Source organism: Ciconia boyciana, chromosome 10, assembly GCF_034638445.1.
Source record: "Ciconia boyciana chromosome 10, ASM3463844v1, whole genome shotgun sequence".
In the NCBI taxonomy this organism is placed as follows: domain Eukaryota; kingdom Metazoa; phylum Chordata; class Aves; order Ciconiiformes; family Ciconiidae; genus Ciconia; species Ciconia boyciana.
In genome coordinates this window covers 30001398-30022689 of record NC_132943.1, presented here as the reverse complement: position 1 = coordinate 30022689, position 21292 = coordinate 30001398, and the positions used below count along the sequence as shown (strand labels likewise).

The following is a 21292-nucleotide window of genomic DNA, read 5'->3' as shown; positions in this document are numbered from 1 at the left end:
TCCAGACTTGCTGGGTGAAGCTCCTGCAGTTTCTGCAAACACTTTTTTCCTTGAGGCCTCTCTGTCTGTCATCTATCATGTCCTTCCTAGAGAGGACCTTTTATGTGGGACTTTTCTTACGTCTGCCGATGGAGGCTGGGTGTCAGGACACAATTTACAATGCTGATCCTGAAGGTTTACAAAAGACTGGTTTACTGTCCCCTCTCCGAGAAGGTAATGCGTTGCTTTGCAGGCTCACGGAGATCTCCATAGGTGAACTTGTATTACCCATTCCTGTGCTAATGTAATTTTTATGACCAAGTTTTATAAAAAGAGCCACCACTTGTGTTGTCTGGAACAGGATCTTAAAGAAAGCATTAGCAAAGATAAACTACAGGGAGCACTCCTCAGCACTTTCTAATCCAAGAACCACTTAACCTATCTGGAGGAAAAACCTCAGATTATCTTGCAGAGAGCTGTCACGAGAGCTTTCACTTACAACCAAATACAGACGAGCCCAAACTTTGACAGTCTGAACCTCACTCTCCTTCCTCCTCTGCGCTATTGCTTGTGCATGCAGAAGATGGGCTACCCCTTTCCCACACCTCGTGGTCCCCGGGTCCCCTCCCTGGCGGCAGCTGGGGGAGCTGGCACGGCCCTCGCTGTGCTGGTTTGCTTAGTAACTCCAGCAACTTCTTGCTGGTCCTGTCCCAGCGCTTTGTGGTGTGCTCTGACGTTGTCTTGGGAGGCTCAGGTCCAGAAGGAGGGTGGCCCCATGCTGAGACATCTGGTTATCTCATGGCTAAACCAGAAATGTCCTGTGCTCCTGCACGTGCTTCTTGATGCTGTAGGCTGCTAATAGCACCTTCCTACCTCTCAGGGACATCTTGAAGAGAAAGTATGTGACTGTGAGGAGTTCCCATGCCATGCGAGGGAGGAGGCAGCACAGATGGAAATCTAGACCAGTTCATAAGAAGAAAACACTATACCAACACAAGGAACTATTTATACTTAATGGGAATCTTGCATTTGAATCCTAGACCTTAGTAAGCCCATTTTTTCTTCAAAACTGCTTCACTTCTGCAGCACGAGGATTGTGACTGCAAACTGCCCAGCCTCTCCTAGGGGCTGTCCTGACCCAGTCAGTCGTCTGTCTGCTGCAGGAATCCCATTTGCAAGCAGAGAGATTCTCCTTCTTTTCAGTTTCCATCAGCTGTAGGTGACAAGTTGGAGAACGGCAGTCCATAGCCTCCCCCAGCCTCTCTCGGGAAGTAAAAGGCTCCTGGCTCTTCCCTTTCACCATACCCCACCAAGAATTACATGTTTTATGGCAAAGTTTCCCCTTCTTTAACCAGCCCTCCGCTGGCGACACTGGGTAAGAAGCGTTTATTCCCTGGAGACCTGCAGACACATGTTGACATTACTCCCTTCCTAACTGCTGCTCTGAACATGTATCTCATTTTCAGGTGTAACGAACCTCTCTAAGCTTCTCCTTGTCTCATCTTCGACTCTGAATATTTTTTGGCAGTTTCCTGTGAGAGTCTGATGGGAAAGAAGCTTTGCTAGATGAGCGTACTGCTTGCTGATTGTTTTTTTCCTCTTTTGTGATGAAAAAGCTCCCGTTGGGTATGCATCGCCTGGGCTCTCCTTCAGGAGAGAAGACAGACTAGCCGGTGGCAGCTTCAGCATTAATGGGCTCTCAGGTAAGTGGGTCCCGTGGTCCTTTTAGGGACACGGCAACTGTGCCTGCCCGGCACTGCAAGCGGCACCAGCTGCTCTGTCCTGCTGGTGTGGCTCTTCTGCAGGCTTCACCAGCTTGCCTTAGGTTGGTCCTGGGTTTCGTAGCTGTTTTCTGGCTGCTTTTAAGGCAGTCTTAAACTCGCAGGTGTGCTCTCCTGTTGACAACTCTTTTGCAGTTAAAACCAGACACCAAACTGTGGGGAAAATGAATGGCACCTGCAAATTACATGCATTTAAATACTGAGCTGCTTCATTTGCAAGTGCAATCAGGTATTTTGGTATCTGAGGTCTGTGCCCTCACGCATCTGCATATCTTAAGCATATAAACAGCTGGAATTTGCTCCGCAGACCTGCTCGGGTTGGCAGGCAGGCGTGCTGGTGTGGCTGTGCACAGCGTGGTGGAGACGGCTCCTCTACGCATCCAGCGCTGTGCATGCAATGTTGGTGATCCCTGCCAAAAAAAGCAGCTCCTGCTCTTCCTCTGTCCTCCAGTGGCTTTGGGAACGGCTATCTGTGGTTCCCTCCAGCACACCTGATTGTTGCTGAGGACCCAAGACTCACCTTGGACCTTGCCCCAGGGTACCCTAGTCCAGCTGAGATCCTGCACCACAGCCAGAAGGTGAGATTTAGGTCTGGGAGACCTGCCTGGCCCTCGCCGAGCTCAGCACAGCCGTGGACACTTACCTAGAGGACCCACATGCCCTCAGCCAGGGGTGCAGTTTTCTGGAGCCCATCAGGCCCTTTAGATTGCCTCAGCTCTGCAGAAGGGCAGCGTGTGTGTGGTGTGCAAGCAGTTAAATCAAGCAGGGATGTGTCGCTCATCCTCTCTCTGTTGTTTCCCCCCAGCTAATCTCAAGTCATTTTGAAAGCTCATATTTTGGTCTCACTGTATACAGCAAACATAACAGCTCCGAACCCTCATCCCGGCAGCACGCGGTAGCACCATTGCTGTGCTTGCCATCAGCATGCACGGCTTTCTGCCACGCCCTGGGGCTTGGGGCAGCAGGCAGTGCTGGCTCTCGTGCTCCCAGGCTGGTGAGGGGCTCAGACAGCTCCAACGCCCTCGCAGCCCATCCAGCGGAACCTCACATTGGGAAATACGGGTGGAGGTCACTCCCCAGCCCCATGCACCCCTCAGTGATGGGCAGTGACAACAGCCGCTTCCTTGAGGAGTGGGGAGAGGGGAGCTTCAAGGTGGGACGGGGAGTGGGGGTCGCATCGCTGGCTGAGGCAGCAGCTTGGTGCAGCCATGCCCGTGGCAGCCCCGAGCATTTGCTCATGGGGCTGCTGGGGTGAGGGACATGGGGATTTCCTGGAGAAATGGAAACGCTGTTCTTTTTGAATCCAAAACGAGGTTTTAGGCACCTCGTCTGCCAGGTTGCTTTGCGGGTAGCTGGAAAGTCAAAGGCTTGCGGCACCGCTCTGTCCCCCGGGCTCTCTGCTGGCCTGCCGGGCGCTGGATGCCCCAGGGACACAGCTGTCCCCAGGGCTCAGTGCAGGGGCCGGCAGGGTGCGGGACCAACACTGCCTCTTCAGCGTTATGAACACATGGAGTACAACACATGGCAAATCCTAATTTTAATTCTAACATTTCATTGCTAGAGCAGCTGCTCGACCCCCACGCCCCCCTGCCCTCCATCCCGTAGGGGTATGGCTGCAGGGCTGCCTGCGCTTCCTCCTGCAGCTGAGGCTGGCGATGTCTCCTGGTCCCTGTGGGGCAGCTTTGATGCCCAGTGGCAAGCAGAGCAGCCCTGTGCTTGGCCAGGGGATGGCAGCTGCCCTCCTCTTGCCCCAGCTTCCTCCCATCTCAGAAAGGCCTGAGGCTGCTGTCACCTCCGTGGTCTGGCCATGAGCAGTGCCGTGCAAGGCTGGCGTTCACAGCCTCACGGCCCAGCCCTTGTGCTGGATACAGAGGAAAATGTGTTTCCGAAGCTGAGTTGCTGAGAAAATGCTGGGCTGAGTGCGCAGGTGGGACGGGCAGAGCGAGCTGCCGTGGAGGCGGCTGCCCTGCAGGACAGATGGACGATGTGAAATCATTAGACAGGCGAGTGAGCCGTGATCAAACGGAGCAGAATTACCTGCAAATGCAAAAAATCAAAGCGTGTCAGGGAAAGTGGGAACACAGAAGGGATAAAGAGCTCAGCATTAGCCTCCTCTTGGGAAGAGCGTCAGGGCAATAATAACTTGCTGGGGCTTTGATTTCTGGTGAGTGCCTACGACGTGAGTGATTTGTTCGCTGCTGGCGGAAGATTTTGTTGGGGGTGAGGAGACCAGGGGGAGCAGCCCACGCTCGTTGGCTCTCTCCAGATAAGGAACCGTTTGATGTTGCGGCACCTCTGCCGTTGGAGCAGGGAGAGCTGATGGGCTGCTCTGCATGGGCGCTTCAGTCCAGCTGGCAGCACGCAAGGTCCTTTATTACTGTTTCTTATTATTATTGTAATTGTTGTTATTATTATTATGACGACAATTATTTGTTATTACGGACACCTGCCAAGACACATAGGCCATTTTTTCTGCCTTCCTAAATGCCAGCACCTATTTTGTTAGCAGTGAATCTGTGGGCACGTATCTGGGCAAGCCACAGCCTACCCTGCCTGCATGCCGATGTGGGGACATTCATGGGGGCTCCTCGGCGTGAACTGGCCCAGGCACGTGGGGGCGTGTGTGCACATCCATAAGACAGACTGTCATTTCTTCACCTTCTTGCTCTTTCCTCCACACTACCATGCTCAGACCAGGCAAAATCCAGTTCCATTACGTGGAGAAATGCGTTTCTCCGTACCCTTTTGGATGCCCAAGCCTTGGTGTCTCACAGGGCTGCGAGCTGGGTGCGTTTGTGTCAAGCTTCTGATACATCTGTGGAAAGTCAGAGATAAAAGACTTTAAAGTGGTGATGTTTCCAGATGCAGAAAAACTGACTAAGACCATTTGGCATCCTCTGCATGGGACTCCTGCCCTGGAGCTTCAAAGGCAGTTTGGGAATCAGGTGCCCAATGCTCTTCACAGGGAGGGTTGATGTACATTTACATCCATGCCCCACACCACACAGACAAGGGTAACTGGGGTCAGGCCCACTTAAAAGCCAGGCAAGACACTGCAGTGACTTAGCTGGCACGGGATTGAGCCTCAGGTCAGGAGAGGTGTGTGGGTGGAGGGATCCATGACACAGCCTCCATAAAACAAGGTGAGAGCCAACGCTGCTGCGGCAGGCAGACAGCCAGGGCGCAGGCAGGAGCACCGTTGGCGAAGCTCTTGCAGACCCTGATTTACACTTGCTGCTGTCTTTCCTGGCACAAAGGTGCATGGATGAGGTGGGTGATGTCTGGCTTCAGTTGATTCACAAGGTGGAAGCAGGCAGCCAAGGTCTTCCGCAGCGCCTGAGGTCTGTGTGACGGCGCAGCACCCTGCTAGCTTGGCCATCAGCCCTCCATAGGCCCTTTCCAGCTGCAGGTATGGCATGTGGCACCGGCTCTGAAACACACCGCATGCAGTGGCAGGAGCACTGCGAGACCGCGGGAAAGTCTGGGTCGCTGATGAGGCTGTTAGCGCTCTTTCAGTCGTCTTAATGTACAAGTCCTTATGAGAGGACTCTGGCTTAATCTCAGCTCAACTGGAAAAATGCCGATGACTGGAAATGTCATCAGCTGCCTGTGGGCCAGGCTGGCCCTGAGCTGATAAGGAGCAACGCAGAATAAAAATGTCAACACAAAACTGGAGAAACACAGAGGCTGGTTGCATCTCTTCTCCATCCTGCAGGAAGCAGGGCCCCTCTGCTGCCAGCCCTTCCAGCAGTTAGACTTTCCCTCAAGTCTCAGCAAGAAACTCGGCTCTCTCTCAGAAAGAAGAAAAGTGGCTGATCTCATGGCTGCAGAGAAAAACCAAAGCTCTTGCCCCATAGACTCAAACAAAGAGGGTAAGTAAACCCAATTTTTGTTGCTTGCTTTAACTTTTTAAGGCAAATCTTGTGATGTTCTGGGTTAGAACCTTGTTTTCTTGAAGCTCTGGTAGATAGATGGTGGGGGAAGGAGACACAACCAGAAGGAGAGCCAACCCACCTCCCTCGTTGGCCACCTGGACCGTGGGCTTGGAGCACCACCTGGGCACAAGGTTTGAGCAGCAGCTCCTCTCGCCCCTTTGGGGTAAATGCAAAGCGTGCACTCCGGTCCCCACTGTGGCCCTTGGGCAAGGAGTAATGCCAGAAGTAACACTCTAATGTTCCCTCTCTGGAGGGAGGGACGTAAATTCTCCATGGGGAATGGGGTGCAAAGCTCAAACCTTGCAATTTCCAGGGCAGAACAGTGTCTGAAAATGTCACCCGGGCCTTGAATCTGTCTGTGTCCCTTCTCCACATTTACAGAGAAAATAAAATCTAAAGAAGTTTAGGGAACTATACTCACACAGCCAGCAGATTATAAGTAACCTATGAACTCATGAAAGCAACCTGTGAAGGTTTCCATCTGTGTTTTAGTGAGGAATCTTTGAAAGAAAGATAGGAGCCGGGGAGAAGAGAGTCAGAGGGTGACTTACAAAGGCTGCAGCTGGCATCAATGCTGGCTTTATGTCTCTAAAGCACCAGGTTTAGGATGGACGCATTCTTCACCCCGCTGGATTCCTTGGCCAAACTCCGACCCTGGGATTTGCCTGCTCTGCCCAAGGCACCGGAGCCACCTGGGTTGGTCTCCTCATACTTTATCATACCAGCCCTGGTGTCAGCTCTGCCCTGCGAGGCCCCGTGGGGGGCACCGTGCATCGTGCGTACGTGCCCAGCGGGCAGCGAGACGTTCGTGGATGGTCTTTTACAGGCTAGCCCTTCTCTGGCCGGGCGTGCCGGGACGGTCCAGTGGCAGCTCCAACAGACCTCCCCGACGGAGTTTCCCGCAGCTCCCTTGGTGACAGCGTGGGCTCTCATGCCTACATTTACGGGATCGTCTGAAAGATTAAACCCCCAAACCCTCTGCCGCGTTCCGGCCTCATCTTCGCCGACACGGGCCCCGTGGGCGGCGGGGCGGTGGCTCCTGGTTTACAGCGGTGTCGGGGGGACCCGGGAGAGGGCTGGCAGGTCCCGGCCGCGGAAACGTCCCACTGCGGCCGGGGGGCCCTTGCGCGGGGGGCGGCCGCCGCCCGCCCGCTCGGCGCGGCTCTGCGGGCCGCAGGCCCGGGCCGGGCCCCGCTAGGTGGAGCTCGGGGCTCGCGCACCGGCCCGCGGGCCCCGCGGCCGCCCGCCGCCCGCCGCTGGCCCGGCCCGGCCTTCCCCCGCGGCTCGCACCGCCCCGCTGGCCCGGCCGTGCTACGGCCCGGGGCCGGGCCGAGCCGAGCCGAGCCGAGCCGAGCCGTGGGGGAGAGGGGGCTGTGGGCGACGCCTGCCCCCCCCCCCCGCCCGGCGTGCGGCGCCGGAGGGGAGGATGGAGCGGGCGCGGGTGCTGCCAGGCCGGCACTCGCCCCGGCATCGCCTGCTGCCGCCCCGGCCGGGCGCCTGTGCCACGCCGGCTGCCGGCCCCGGAGCCCGCGGGAGGCTGGGGGCCGGCGGCGGCCAGGCCGACCCCGTGTCCGGACCCCGCCGGGGCAGGCGGGCGCCCGCGAGGGCGGGGCTGCGGGCTGGTCTCCAGCCGCCCTGGCTGGTGCCTGCTCTGCGGGGCCCAAACGGGAGCGCGGGGCTTGGGCGGCAGCCGCCAAGCAGCGGGCAGAAGGGGGGCTTGGGGCGGCGGAGGGAAGTGCCGCGGGGGTGAAGGTTAGCGTGGAGAAGTCATCCTCGCTGTGGGCCGCTGCCACGTGTCTTTGAAGCGCTGTGGCGGGGAGGAGGTTTCAGGAGAGATGTGAAGGCGCACGGAGGGGTGGCCCCGCAGGCATCGGGCTCCTGATGTGTGGATGGCGGAGAAGAGAGAAAAGCTTTGCTAGAACTCTTGGTTTTTGAACGGGTAATTTAATCAGTGGCATTAAGTCCTCCCAATTATTTCTTGCCACGGGTACCACCTATTTATTAATTTACTTCATATAAATCCATCAAGCAGTTGTCACACAGCAAGTAAACAAAAGCACCCCAGAGTTTTGATGGGACCGCATACGAGTAATCGCAGACGTTAATTATCGCTGTTAATTACTTGCTTTGCAGGCTCGGTTGCGCACAGCACCGCCTGGTGCCCTCGGTGCTCGAAAGCCAGGGCGATGGGGCCGAGGCGTGGGGCAGCAGGGCCGGAGGGCAGGGAAGCCCGGCCGCTGGCAGGACGCTCATGGAGGGACGAGGGCTGGGTGTCGGTATGTCCAGGCCGGGGCGAGGAGGTTGTGGGGAGGCCTCTGGACACCCGTGGTGTGACCAGGAGCCTGTTTCCTCACCTACCAGGGTGATTTGCTTAATCAGCCTTGACTTCTTGCTGGATCAGCCGGCTCCTCTGGCAGGGCAGCGTGGGCAGAGGGGCTGCGAGGGGCTGCCCGGGGAAAGAAGAAGGTGCAGAGGCTGGAAAACTTCCCCTTGGAGGGAGCCGTGAAGGAAGTTTAAACTAATTTAGCATAACAAAGGGAAGGTTCAGAGGTGACTGGATCATCATGTCTAAGTACTTACTTAGGAATGGGACTTCTGGGAGCAGAGGGCTGTTTAATTTGGAGGACAAAGGCATAACAACATACAATGCCTGAAAGATGAAGACAGGCAAAAAAAGGGGCCTCTCCCTGGTTAATGCTTAAGGTTATCTACTAATGTACTCGGGGATGGTAGAGTTTCCGTCCTTCAATATCTTTAAATCCAGATTGAAGATCTTTCTAAAAGACACGCCTGGGGTCAGACAGAAATTATGGACTTGTGATTCTGTGGCCTGTGTCTTGCAGGAGTTCATATTAAATGATTTTATCTGATCCTTTGGCCTCAAGATCTGTCCCTCTCCTTGCAATAACTAACAGCTGCTGCAAACCTGCTAAATCCATCTGGTAGTTTGTAGATGACCGTGACGTGGTACACTTTGTGTCCGCCTCACCCCAAAACATGGTCCTGATGTACAGCCGGGACCGCTGTCCCATTGCAGACAGCAGGGCGTCCCTCGAGCCCCCCTTTTCCCTCAAATGGATTTCAGTGGTGCAGCATTTTCCCCACAGTAGTTTTCTGTCCAGGGATGGCTGAAGACTTGCTGCTGCACAATTTGATGAAAGCGTGTTTTGTGGTCTGGGCTCTGCTGTTTGCCGAGGACTACTGAGGTATACGGCACCATCTGCAGAGGCTGTACAGCTTTGTTTCTGCTGAGCTCTGGCTACTCTGAAAAGTGACCGTCACTGAAACAGTGGGAACCAATACCTGCTTTTACAGAAAACTTTACAGTTTGGGAGAAGGAGTCCTCTCTTGCCCCCAAGAAATGTTCAGGTTTCTGTTGGCCAAGTCCAAATTTGCCTGATGAGGGCACGAACCTAAAGCTCTCGGCTGCCAAATCCTCCTGATTTAAAGCTGCTGCATGGTTTGAATTTCTTCTCCTTGGAGTCCTTGAGTTGCTCAGCTGAGCGTTGTGTTAATGCTGGGCTTTGAATTTGCTATTCCTCCCTTGAATTGCTATGCTCTGTTGCCCAACCATGCGGTAGTTCCTCAGCTGATGTAAATCAGTTTAGCTCCGCTGCCTTTGCTCCTCTGTCACGTACCCTGGCTCACGCTGTCTCCCCGCAGCCCGGCCCTGAGGCAGCCACCGCAGCAACCTCGCTTGCCCCCACGGGCCCTGCATGGCAAGGTGAGGTTTAGCTGCAGATGCCAATTAAAGCCCAGTTGGCTTGGGCAGAGCTTTGGTGGAGTGGTGCTCTTGTCATCTCCGTCCTGGGGCCAGGACTGGGCTCTCGTATCTCCCACCCCATGGAAGAGGCAGGTGAAGTGTTGCTGTCTGTCAGCCCCCTCAGTGCTGGCGGTGTGGAGGATTCGCCCCGGGGAACATGGCCACGAGCAATACGTAAGAAGGCAGCGTCCCTGCGCTAGGTCCTTTACTTCAGCAGGCTTCCTGGTGGATTCAGACTTCCAGCATGACTCAGGGTATTGTAGTGTATCCTTAAGATAACGTCTTTTGCTTGCCAACATGTAGGCTGGCTGCCAAAGGTGGGGGAGGAGATCTGTTGTGAGTCTTCTGTATGTGCTCATAGTAAATAGATACATGCCAAGTTGATTGCACTTGCCTTTCTATTTCTCCGCTAGGAATTGAAGGCAGGGAAGAAGTAGTTCCCCGTGGTCTGCCCCAAACCACTGCCCCACACCGCTTGGTTCCTCAGGTGCCTGCAGCCGCCCGCCACTGCTGCAGCCAGCTCGCACCCCAGAAACAGCAGCATCGGGATCCCGTTCTGGCAGCTTGGTTCGAGATCCCTGACTCACCGACCAGGATGCTCTCCCACTCTGCGTCTGAACATACTGCTGGGTGAGAGAGGTGCTGGTGTCCCTGGTGATGGGTGAAGGGAACCGGGGCGCAGCAAGGCAAAGTGACACGGGGTGCTGCTGGCCGAGGTCAGAGCTGCCCGCGGCGGGGACACCCTGCCCAGGTCAGCCCTCATCCTGCAGAGCTGAGCAGCGTGCTGGGCCAGCTCAGCCCCACCTCATGCCCTTGGCCCTTGCCTACTTGCAAAACCCCAGGACAGCATCAGTTTTTGATCTACTGCCTCGTTGCCAAACCATTAACTTTTCCAGTTTAAACGCTTAATACAATGGCCTTATTTTGAAGACTGCCAGCTGAGCTGCCTCTGCTTAGGACTATCATTTCCAACTGTTCTCTGGCAAGATGCTTTCTCAAATGATTTAAAAAAAAATAATCAAAGTTGTAACCACATCTGTGGCTGCCTTTATCTCTAGGAGCAGGGAAAATTAGCTCGGAGGCCGTGAGGTGCTTTCTGAAATGGAAGTCTTCTCCTGCAGACGGCACAGCTCCTGGCGGCGGAAAGACCAGCCACTAATGTGGCTCTCGCTGAAATTTCTGGCACTGGTGTTCTGCAGCTGAGTGAAAAGAGCAGCCTAAAAGCCACCTGATTTAGGCTGTTATCCTAAATCAGCTGTGGGTTCTCTTTATGCACACCACCCAGCTGTGCTGATACATTGGCAGGCCGACCCAGTGAGGAGATCTATAGTGTTAGTGAGTGGTTTTACTTAAATGCTTCTCTTTTTCTATTAGTTCTTCCTAGGCTGCAATATCGGTCCTCCACCCTTTCCTAGCACAGCCGGCAGAGGAGGAAGCAACACAAATTTTTGCCTCAGTGGAAGAGAACGGCAAAGCTACAGAGCACATCTGGAGCCATGTCCTGTGCATTTCTCCTGAATTAGCAGGCCAAATTGTCCGCTGGTGTAAAAAAACCCACCTCAATGGCATACCAATGAGGTTACACTGGTTTACGGCAGCTGAGGCTCTGTTCCCGTCATCTCTAGGAAAAGTTGATTAGGTCCAGTGGATTGCTGACTTCTTTTATAAAGAAGCTGTAAAAAGTTCTTTTCTTCTGCTAGTGCTTCTCTCTGGGGAGTTGTTGGCAGAGAGAGGCGAGTCTCTCAGCAATAATACATTTCAAAGTTATTATGACAGCAGAAAAGAAACACAAGGATTTGAAGCTGGTAATATTTTTTTTTATGACAGGCCAGAACACTAAAGGGACCCCCCGGCCCCTCCGCACAGACCTCCCCGCGTCTGCAGGGCGCCTGGCTCACTGTGCCATGGGACGGCGGTGGCTGCGACCGGGACCCTGTTTCAGGGCTAATCCGGGGGAAGGTGATACGTGCGGCTCTTGGTTTCGGCGGCTCAGTCCCACCACCGAGCCGGCTCCCGCGCTGGCTGGGAGGGATGGAGGTTTGTACGGAGCCTGCCCGGCCTCTGGGCATGTCCTTTCTTCTGCTGCGGACAGACGGGGTCACCTTCTCCCTCCGCCCTGCTGCTTTAAGGAACCTACTGGTTGCAGTGACGCATTTGGGTAGTGAACAGTGCAGCTGAGCCCGAGCCTTTTGCTGCTGTGGTAATAATAGTGCTTTCACATAGGAAATGAGTGAATTGTCAGCTGAGGCTTCCTCCTTTTGTAATGATTAACCCTCTACTAATGATTTGATATAATATCAGGCGACGTTGAGCGCTGCGATATTGATGTTTAATGTGGTCCAAAGCAAGGGCTCAGGAAGCAATAAAGATTTACTCCAGCTAATGTGCGAGGGCCGGGTTGTCCCTGGGCCCTGTGCTAGCCGATGGCCTGACACGTTTGCTGTGGCGTGGCAGCCCCCCCTAACAGAAGCGGAATTTCTGGCTAATAATTTAATGAAGGCTTCGCTGTATTTCTGATTACTGGAAAAAGCCATGATTCTTTTTTTGCTACGTGTTATAAAATCAGCCCTGCATACTCCATGGAGCCAGGGGAGAGCACCTCATCCCTCTTGCTGAGCTCCTAATCGGTCCTGCAGCAAAGCCTGCCTGCTCCGCAGCACCGTGCCGGGGCTGTACACAGGTGCTGCCCGCGGGCTGGGTGCCGGCTCCCAAAGGGAGGAGGGTGGCAGAGGCAGAGCACCGCACCAGGGCACCTGAACCCTCCTTGCCCCGCGCACGGCTGAGGTAGGTGGAGCTGGCGCAGACTGGTGCCACAAATAAGGTGGCGTGGGAGGAAAACTTGGAAGGACAAATCGAGTATTGATTCCCCCGGCTGCTTGCAGAGGGATTGCATTTAGCAACACTGCCAATGACATTGTGTGCGGGATCTTGTCCATGGCTGGTTTGGTGGCATTAAGAGAATTACTTTGGCCTGATGAATAGGAATAAGAATATTTCAACCTCCTCCCTGGAAAGTAATGGTGGATCATCAAGTGTGCAGCCAAGTTCAGGTCTAGTCACTTGCCAAGTGAATGCAAATGACAGGTTGTTTTATTTAATGGAGACCATGGTGTGTTGGCCAAAACTGTTGTCTCTTTTCTCTGTGGATTGGTTCCCCCCCTTCTAAATCAGACTTTGTCTCTGCTCCCGACTATTTTTTTTCAAGCAGAAGAGATTTTTGCTGACTCTTGCACTGAAATCTGTCTGTAGATTGCACCAAAACTCCTCAATCAGCTGTACTTTATGCTGCGCTATGGGAGGAGGCAGGAGCTGGTGTGCGGGTGGTGGTCACCGCCAGCCTGCAGTGGAGCCGGAGTTCCTCGTCTTCTTCCAGCTCGGAGCTGGCGAGATGCTCCATCGGTGTCACTGCTGCCCCATCCCACCGAGACCACGGGGACATTGTGGAGCCCCACACCCTGCCATCAGGCCCTTTGCTGGCATGGTTGGCGTGGCAGCACCGGGACTGCGATGCACTTGAGTTTGGACAAACCGCTCTCTCTTGCAGCACACCAACACCTCTGCCATTTGGCTGCCGTTCAGCTGGGCGCCCTCCAAAGCCCATTCCTCCTCCTCCGGCACCGCCGTGGCAGTGCCGCTCCCCTGAGCCACTGCTGTTAACCAGAGGTTTGCAGGGCTAAAAGCCCCTGCGAAGGGCCAGCCCCTCAGCTGCTGTACACGCACACGGCCCGAATGCCAGGCAGCTGCGCTGGGCTGCAGGGTCCGGGCGGTGTAAAAGCAGGGCTGAACCCCCAGCTCAGTACAGGGTCCAGCAAACCGAGGCCAGGGGGGCGGGGGGCGGGGGGGCCCCATCCGGTCAAGGCCTTAATTTATGCTACGCTTACACCGACTTACTAAAGTCTTTGAACACAGGCCGTGCCTCACCACGGCTCACAAACTAGATCAGCGTGAGACAAAATACTTACCATCATGAACAAGCATTTTCAGATGGGCTGTGGCGTTTTGCTTCATTCAGCAGTGATGATTTGTAGCAGTCATGGCTGAGGGTGGGTTTTTTCCCTGTTCTTTTGTAAAAAACAGAAAGTGTTTTGCAAAGTAAACTGACATTTTAGCTACAGGCCAGTCACCTTTCAAATGAAATGGCGGTGACTGCTCACCGGCGGTTAATCCTTGCATGGAGATTTTTGCTTAAAGAGCTGGAGGGCGGTGGGGAGTTTGTTTATTTGTTCAGAATCAGGGTTCTTCCCTAATTAATTTTTTAGTTGACAGGGAGAACAGGTTTCTGCTTTGTTTCGCCAAGTGTTTTGATGTACAAGCAGAGATGTCGTGCGGGATGTGTGTTTGCAAAAGAGGCTGACGGGAAAGATCAAAACCGATTTGTTACATTTGCAGAGAAAGAGGCTCCGTATCCACAAAACAGAGCAGGGAGTGACTGAAGGCCCCAGCCACCAGCATTTTGGAGCTGAAATTGTGGCTGCAAGCTGGTGACCAAAGTCCTGTTGACTTTGCAGAAGCCATGATTTCATGCCAGGTGTCTATCATGTCCTGGTCCCCCCTCCCAGTCCCAGTCTCTGACCTGCCCCGGACAATGTAACTCAGCACAGCTCTGGGCCCTTCTCCTGCAGGATGAGCCCAAGGGCTTCTCCTGCTCCAAGGCTGGGCAGAGCAGGGGCTGCTGGGCGGCTTGGGAATGAGCTGTGCTGGGAGAGATGCTAGACAGGTCTCCGACCATTTGCAAACAAGCTGCAAAATCATGCTGACAATAGGCCTGCAAAGCCGCCTTTTGGCTGGAACCATGCCTGGAAAATGTATTTCCCAAGCGGGGACTTCAGCAGTTACGAATCCCTGACTGATGTGGTCGACGGACATGGCAAACACATGACCCGTTACCATGATTCGCCGGGCTGGATCCCGCTCATGTGCTTGTTTAACCCTCTCTGACACCACCCAGAAGCTTCTCCCTCCGAGTGCCGCCAGCGTCAGCCCTTCCTGGCGCAAAACCCCCCATCCCCGCAGGCACGGGCAGATGGGAGCTCCCTGGAGGAGAGCTGGCTCGGCTGCTGGGAAAGCAGCAGTGGAGAGCATGGGAACGAGCGAGGAGCTGGCTGCGCCGCTCCCACGGAGAGCCCAGGAGCGGCTGCTCGGCGCGAAGGCTCACCAGGGCGGTGGCACTGGTGCTCCTTGGGGTGGGGCGGGGGATTGTCACCTCTTTCCTGACATGTGGCTGCTTCTGGAGGCTGTCAGTCCCCCCAGCTCTTTTTCTGCTGCCTAATCCTTCGCTTGCAGCCTTTGGCCTTCGTGGCAAACCACTGCCAGGGTGGGTGAGCTGTGGTGTGGGGTCTATGCTGGGATGGATGGAGGTAGGGTGGAGGTCCTGCTTGGGCTCCACAGCCAAAACCTGTGCTTTCTGGGCATGACAGCATGGCTTTGGGGACCCTCAAGGGGATGGGCACCACGTGGAGATCTCCCTGTCCCACCCCGCTGCTTGCTGAGGACGTTCACCTTCACGGGCAGGCAGCAGCAGCGAGCTGCCATAGTCCTTCAGGAGGCATCCTAAATTGTCTCGAACAGGTCTCTAACAGCACAGCCCTCCTGGTCTGATTGTCATCCACAGCAACACCATGGCTGGGCCTGAAGTTGGTGCCGGCTGAGGTGTGCAGATGTGGAGCTGGGTGCTCTCGCCTCTCCGAAGAGCCACGGTGCCGTGTCCTGACGTTGGCATGAGCCAGCGCTGTGCTTGGTGAGTTCAGGGGACGTTTTTACACAATTGGGGCTGGGAAGGATTGAAGAGGTTTTCTTCTTCTCCCCTTTTTAAACAATAAATAATGGCAAAATCTACCTCCTGCCTCTTTTAAAAACAGCTCCTTTTCCTGATGGATAGATAGATATAATGAGATTCTCAAAGTCGTAAATCTGCTGTGACTTTATTACCTGCATCTGTTGGAGATGATGTGAAGAGAACTTCATACAGAGAGAACTCTTGAAAGGTTACAAAGGGAACCAGTGGTCTTCAGAAAATCTTCATCTAGAGAAAACAGCCAAGAAAACCTGCGCAGAAAAAAGCACTTGAGCTGGATGAATAGGTGTCAGGGCTGCATGCGAGCGGCACTGGCAGCAGGGCACCTTGCCGTGAAAGCGAGCTGAAGCCAGTCCCCCGCGTGGGTAGCCCTGGTGCAGGAGCCGGCCTGCGGCTGCCGTGCACAGCCCTCAGCCCCAGCACCGGGCACGCCAGGGCTGGCCGGCACCCCTGCCCTCGCAAATGGCCAGCCCGCGCTGGCGAGGGGGGGCCACAAACAGTGGCAGTGTTAAAGCAAAAAGCAGATCTCAAATGCGCTGTTGCTTTTTTATTTGCCCTCCGGTGAATATGCCACCATTTCAGCCTCTGCAGGGAGACCGGTGGGAGGCAGCCCCGGGGCTCAGACCCTGCTCGGGGCTGCTGGGTCCACCACAGTGGACAGCCCCGTGGTGGGGTGATGGCACATCATGGCCTCACCACATCCCCACGCTGCCCCACCTTCCCTCTGGGCTCTCACGAGGTCACCAGTGGGTGCGTGACATGGGAATGGGGAGGGGTGCAGGAAACTGGCACAGAAAATAACCATTTTTCAAGCTGGTCAGTAGATGAGTGGGGATCGGACCGGCTCCCAGGTGAGCTGGTGGCAGGTCTGTGCTTGCTGTGGAGCCCTGGGGCCCAGGGACTGGCAAAACCCTGGAAAGATCCCAGTGACTTCCGAGCAGGGTGGCCATTTCTCAGCTGGGACAGGTACCCGCTCGATGTGGCTGCGGCCAAGAAAGCAGCAGGTAAATGGGGATGTCCCAGCCCATGCCTTGCCACGGGGCCAGTCCCGGTGCTGTCAGGGGGACGTGATTGCCAGCCAGGGGACTGCGGTTGCCAGACGTGGTGAAAATGGGCTGGAGATGGTGCTGGAAAGTGCAGCCTGCTCCCGGAGCACAACGAGCTGTCGTGCAAGGTCATGTCTGCAGTGTGATGCAATTAAGTCTTCATGATGTCATAATGCAAGCTGGCAGTTATTTTAGGGGCAGAGAGTGAGGCTTAAACCTTCCTCTCCCCGTTGCGAGGGGGAAGACAAAAGGAGCTTTGCTTGCTGGCTTTCCTGCCCGAAGTAGCCTCTGCTCTCGCTGACACCTCGCCCTTGCTGAGCCAGGGAGGCAATCCAGAAAGCAGAGCTGCAAGCAGGGAGAGAGCAGACGACATCTTTAAGCTGTGGTCGTTGAAGAATATTAACTGATCTTGGGCTTTGTGACTGCCAAAAAGTGATGCTTGAGCAACGTGGCGCCAGGAATCCTGAAGTCACTTTTGTAGCCTTGGAAAATGCAGCTGCTTTGGGATTTCAGCCCAAGATGGCTGTTATTATCCACTGTGCAGAATGAAGCTTCTGTTGGGAGCTTTTACAAAGGCCATCAGTCTTCCCAAATAGTGGTTGTTTTTATCACCTGGCAGTAATGGTACTCTCTGGTCCCTTTAATATCCGAGTGTGTTCCCAAAGTGCAACCGGGAAACTCATTTAGGGCTCGCACCCTCCGAGGGAAACGGCTTACAATTTTCTGCCAGGTAGCCCTTACCGTTGTGAGAATGGGCACGGCTCACCTAATAAAAACCTTGCTGACAGACACGACCTCCTGGAGGTTTATCTAAGTATTTGTTGCGGAGCAGAGCAACATATATCACTGCTGAAATGTGCGCCAAGCAGCAATCCTAATGCACGCCGTGTCTCTGCTGTAATTGATTCGCAGGCAGGACAAATACCTGCTGGAGAATGTGAGGAGCTCTGCATACTCTCCCGGCTAAACCGATATAATGGTGTGTGAAATGGTATTGCTGAAGCCTGTGTCTAAAATCCAGCTTGTGGGCTGGCTGGCTGTAAAACCACATCGCCCAAAATATGCCCATCCCTGCATGCTTTGGCTAGGGAACGCGGGCTCCAGTTCAGAAGGAAACGCATTAAAAACTGGATCAAAAGTGATGACTTTTGCCAATAATGTGTGTGCAGCATCGCGTGTGTGTTGACTTCCGTTTTTTGGCCAACGCTGAGATTTATTTTTCCACCAGGTAAATGTCGAATGAGGAAAGGCTTTGTCCAGTTTCTTGTTTCGGTCAGTAAATGCGGCGGGTGCCCTGGGTAGGAGGCACTGCCGCCTGCCATCTGGGACCCGTGTGTCCTGACCCCCCCCCTCCCAGAGGTGGGGGCAGTGATGGGACTGACGCCACTTAAAACTTAAAACACAGGGAGTTGTGAATTTTAGGGATGGCTAAAGTTGACGGGGTCAGCTTGGTGTGGCATCGTGGTTCCTCTCCCACCCTGGCTGTAAAGCACGGGTGGCTCTGGGCACACCCAAGTCCCCCCCACTAGGAAATAGCCTTAAATGTCATCGCTCATCTGGCACCTCGTATGCGCAGGCAGGGACAGCTGCGGTACTGCCTCCCCATCGCTCAGCGACTGCAGGGTGTGGGGCGTGGAGGTGCCCGGAGAGGTGTGAAACCTCACCGGACACCCCTAAGCAGCCTCCCCAAAAATACGGGCTGGCTGGGGGAGCCAGGCGGGGAAAGGCTGCCGTCTCCCAGCGAGCTGCTTAATTTCATCGACTGCACAGGGCTGCTTCGCCACGTGTCCCCCCGCACGGGATCAGGCGGAATTAGAGACTTGATCCTTGGGAGGTGCTGGGGGAAATGTCTTACGGCGCGAAACTGGAGGAGCTCAGCCTGTTTAGCTTATTAAAAAGAAGATCAAGAGGTGACTTAATTGTGCTGTGTGAAGTACCGTCACGGGGAGAGAAAGGCAGGTATTAAAGGGCTGTTTAATCTAGAGGAGAAAGGCATCGCATGAGCCCGCGCCTGGAAGCTGAAGCCAGACAAATTCAAATTGGGAATCAAACAGACCTTTTAGAAAGTGAGTGTTAATAAAGATTAAACTACCCAGGAGAGCGGCGCATTCCCTCGCCTTTGATATATTTAGACCCAGACAGGATGCATTTCTGCGCCATCCACTGTAGCCAAGCAGGAGCTATCGGGCTCAGTACAGGAGTAATTGGATGCCAGACTCGGCCCTGCGTCAGGGAGAGGTCAGGCGAGATGATCTAATGGTCTCTGCTGGCCGTCGGTCCTCCTGTGCCCGGCGGCTGTGATTTGTGTGCCTGCGGCCGGCCGGCTGACGGGGATGTGGCTCTACCAAGAAAAATTGGTGGGGAAACGCAAGGAACATGGCACTGTGTCAGCAGGGACACAAAGAAGACAGGCGAAGACTGACAGGCGTGTGGGGAGAGTCAAAATGTTAGAAAGGAAAGGCTTTTAGCCAGAAAATGGCTTTTTAAAAAAAAACCAGATGAACTCTGTGGACATTAGCAGACATGTACATTTTTTGTGCATAGCCATCCCTAATTTTTCTCGCAATTCCTTAAAAATAAAACCACCTCTCAAGTTTTATGTTGACCAGAAAATCAAGGTTTTAATAGGAAAACCTCATCTGGGGAAAGAAAAAGATAAACCATATCCCAATTTTGTGTAAGAAGGGTATGGTAAAACGATACCTAACAACCTCAGTGAGACCCAGGAGCGGCTCAGGAACCACTGCTCACTTGACAATGCTACGTTGTGAACTTATTTTCCTCTTTATTTCTATTTTTATTTTTACTCCTGAGGGCTGGCAGGTGAGTATGGCTGCAGAGAGGAGCTGCCTTGGGTTGCCCCTTGTAGTTTTTAATAGCACTGTGATTCGGCGGAGCTCATCTCCCAGTCGGTGCCCCGAGTCGCTGCCCTGGCCCTGCGGGACGGTGTGCTGGGAGCAGGATTTTGAGATGCAGCGCAAAAGCGTGGAGGGACGCGCCGAGCCTCAGACACCCCCGGGCTGAGTGATGGGCTCCTTCAGCAAAGGACGGAGCCTGCGGAGGGCTCTTGGCGAGAAGTTGTTGTTCAAGGTGCTTTTCATAATGTTTAAAAAATGTGTTTGCTTCCTCTTGCAAATGTTCAAACATCTTTAAAGTGTCTGTGGTGCCAAGCTGCTTCTCGCCCTGTTTTAAGAGAAAATAAGCTTTCTTTAAGGAAAAGGAGCCACAAAAAGCACAGCAAGCCCAAAGTTAACAGCGAGCAGACCAAAACTAAATTAACACCAGCAAGATTTCAGCTGCCCCTCCAAAATATTGTGTCTCACGGCAAAGGGTCCGGGAAAAGATGGGAGAACAGATTGTTTTAGTGCATCTTCACGGTGTCTCTGCAGCACAGATGAAGCTCAGGCTGGGTCCCCTTCCCCTTGCCAAGCCTGCAGAGAGGACGCCCAGCCCCCAAAAGTGGACGGTCGGAGGTGCAGGCTCGGCAGTGCCGTGAGAAGCTGTGGGTCCAGCGCCGTGGGGGGACGCACTTGGGACACTGCAGCCCGCCAGTTTGGAGAAGCATCACCTGCAAAACTGGAGCAGGAGCCCGAAAAAGGAGCCTGGTGGCGAGCCGGAGGCAAGGGCCAGCGCAGGAGAGCCTGGCCCTTCTCCGCTGCCATAAAGGTGGAGGTGAGAGCGCGGGAGTGTTAGCCATCGGCCATGGTGTCACAGCTCCGTGCGGATTATGTTGGCCAGCTTCAGCAATGGAAATAGGCAGCTAACAGTGAGTTCCTCTTTGTAGCAGATAATAGTCAAAACAGCTTGAAAACTATTCATAATGAGAGCTCTGAGAACAGCCAATGCTACACACACACACAGCGAATACTGTCATTAAGCGCTCTTTGGATGACAGTCCCAGCAGTTCATTATCCCCCATCACTGCTTGGGGAGGGCGGAGGAGGAGAGAGAGGGGTGAGGGTTTTTTTAAATAATGCTTTTCTTTTTTCTAAATTAATCTCCACTGTAAAGCAGAGCAACAAAGGAGCAGTATAAAGATGGCATCCTGCCTCGCCAGTGCCCTCTGAGGCTGGAGCGTGGGGCCCTTGCAAGAACCAGTCAGGAAAACTGGGCACTTACTGGTAGGGGAAGGGACGGCCTCACAGCGAGCAGGGCTGCAGCCCGGCACGGGGATCCGCTGCCGTGAATGTGAGTTAAAGGTAGGGCTGCAGGGCTGCAGGGGCTGCAGCGGTGGCACGGGGAAGGGACAGGCCGGGCTGTGGGTTAGACACGCGTGTGCGAGTCTGGCACAGCTAACAGCAGCCCGTGCACCTGTGCGGCAATTTGTCACACTCGCTCTGCCTGCCTGCCACGGCACGGCACGGCACGGCACGGCACGGCACGGCACGGCACGGCACGGCACGTGGGATGCCTCTGGGCAGGCAGCCTGCTCTGCTCTGCTCTGCTCCCGCACCCCACATCTGCGTCCCAATGAGTTCACCCTGCGCTGAGCCAGGTGTGCAGCGGTGCCAGGGGCACGTCAAAAACCCGCACAGGGGGACCATGGTGTTCCCGCTGCTGCTGCATGTCCCCTCGGGGCGGGGAGCTGGCCGGGGGCTCCTGCCCGAGCCGTTTGCCACACGTGCAGTCCGTCGCGGGGTGCCCGCAGTGCCGCGCCCCTGATGGCAGCCGGCAGTGCCTGGGCTTTCGTAGCGCGGCAGGTGGGCCCTCGCCACTTGGCACAGGGCACCTGGGAAGGGGCCAGGTCTCCGGCTCTTCCTTTCCCTTTTTTTGCACGGGTGTTTTTTGTTCAGCCCGCAGCTGGTGCTGCCACAGCTAATCGCACCCGTCCCTGCCGGCTGTGGAGGGAGAGCCCGTGCAGGGCTCCGGCCCTTGCGGCACATCCCCGGCAAAGGCTTTGCCACTCGGTGCCACCAAAACACAACTCCAGCCTTGCTTCTATTTAATTAATTTTGTTAATGAATTGTATTTATCTCCCCGCTTTCCTTCTTTTT

General features: G+C 54.8%; 1 long non-coding RNA gene across 1 annotated transcript; it reads right to left on the bottom strand.

Moving 5' to 3' along the window:
- Window positions 1–3366: 3366 nt before the first annotated feature.
- On the bottom strand, window positions 3367–6745 carry LOC140657657 (uncharacterized). The gene is made up of 3 exons (XR_012044422.1): window positions 6247–6745; window positions 4502–4575; window positions 3367–3797 (listed from the first exon to the last, which is right to left on the bottom strand). It is a non-coding gene; the product is annotated as an uncharacterized lncRNA (long non-coding RNA).
- Between the last annotated feature and the right edge of the window lie 14547 nt (window positions 6746–21292).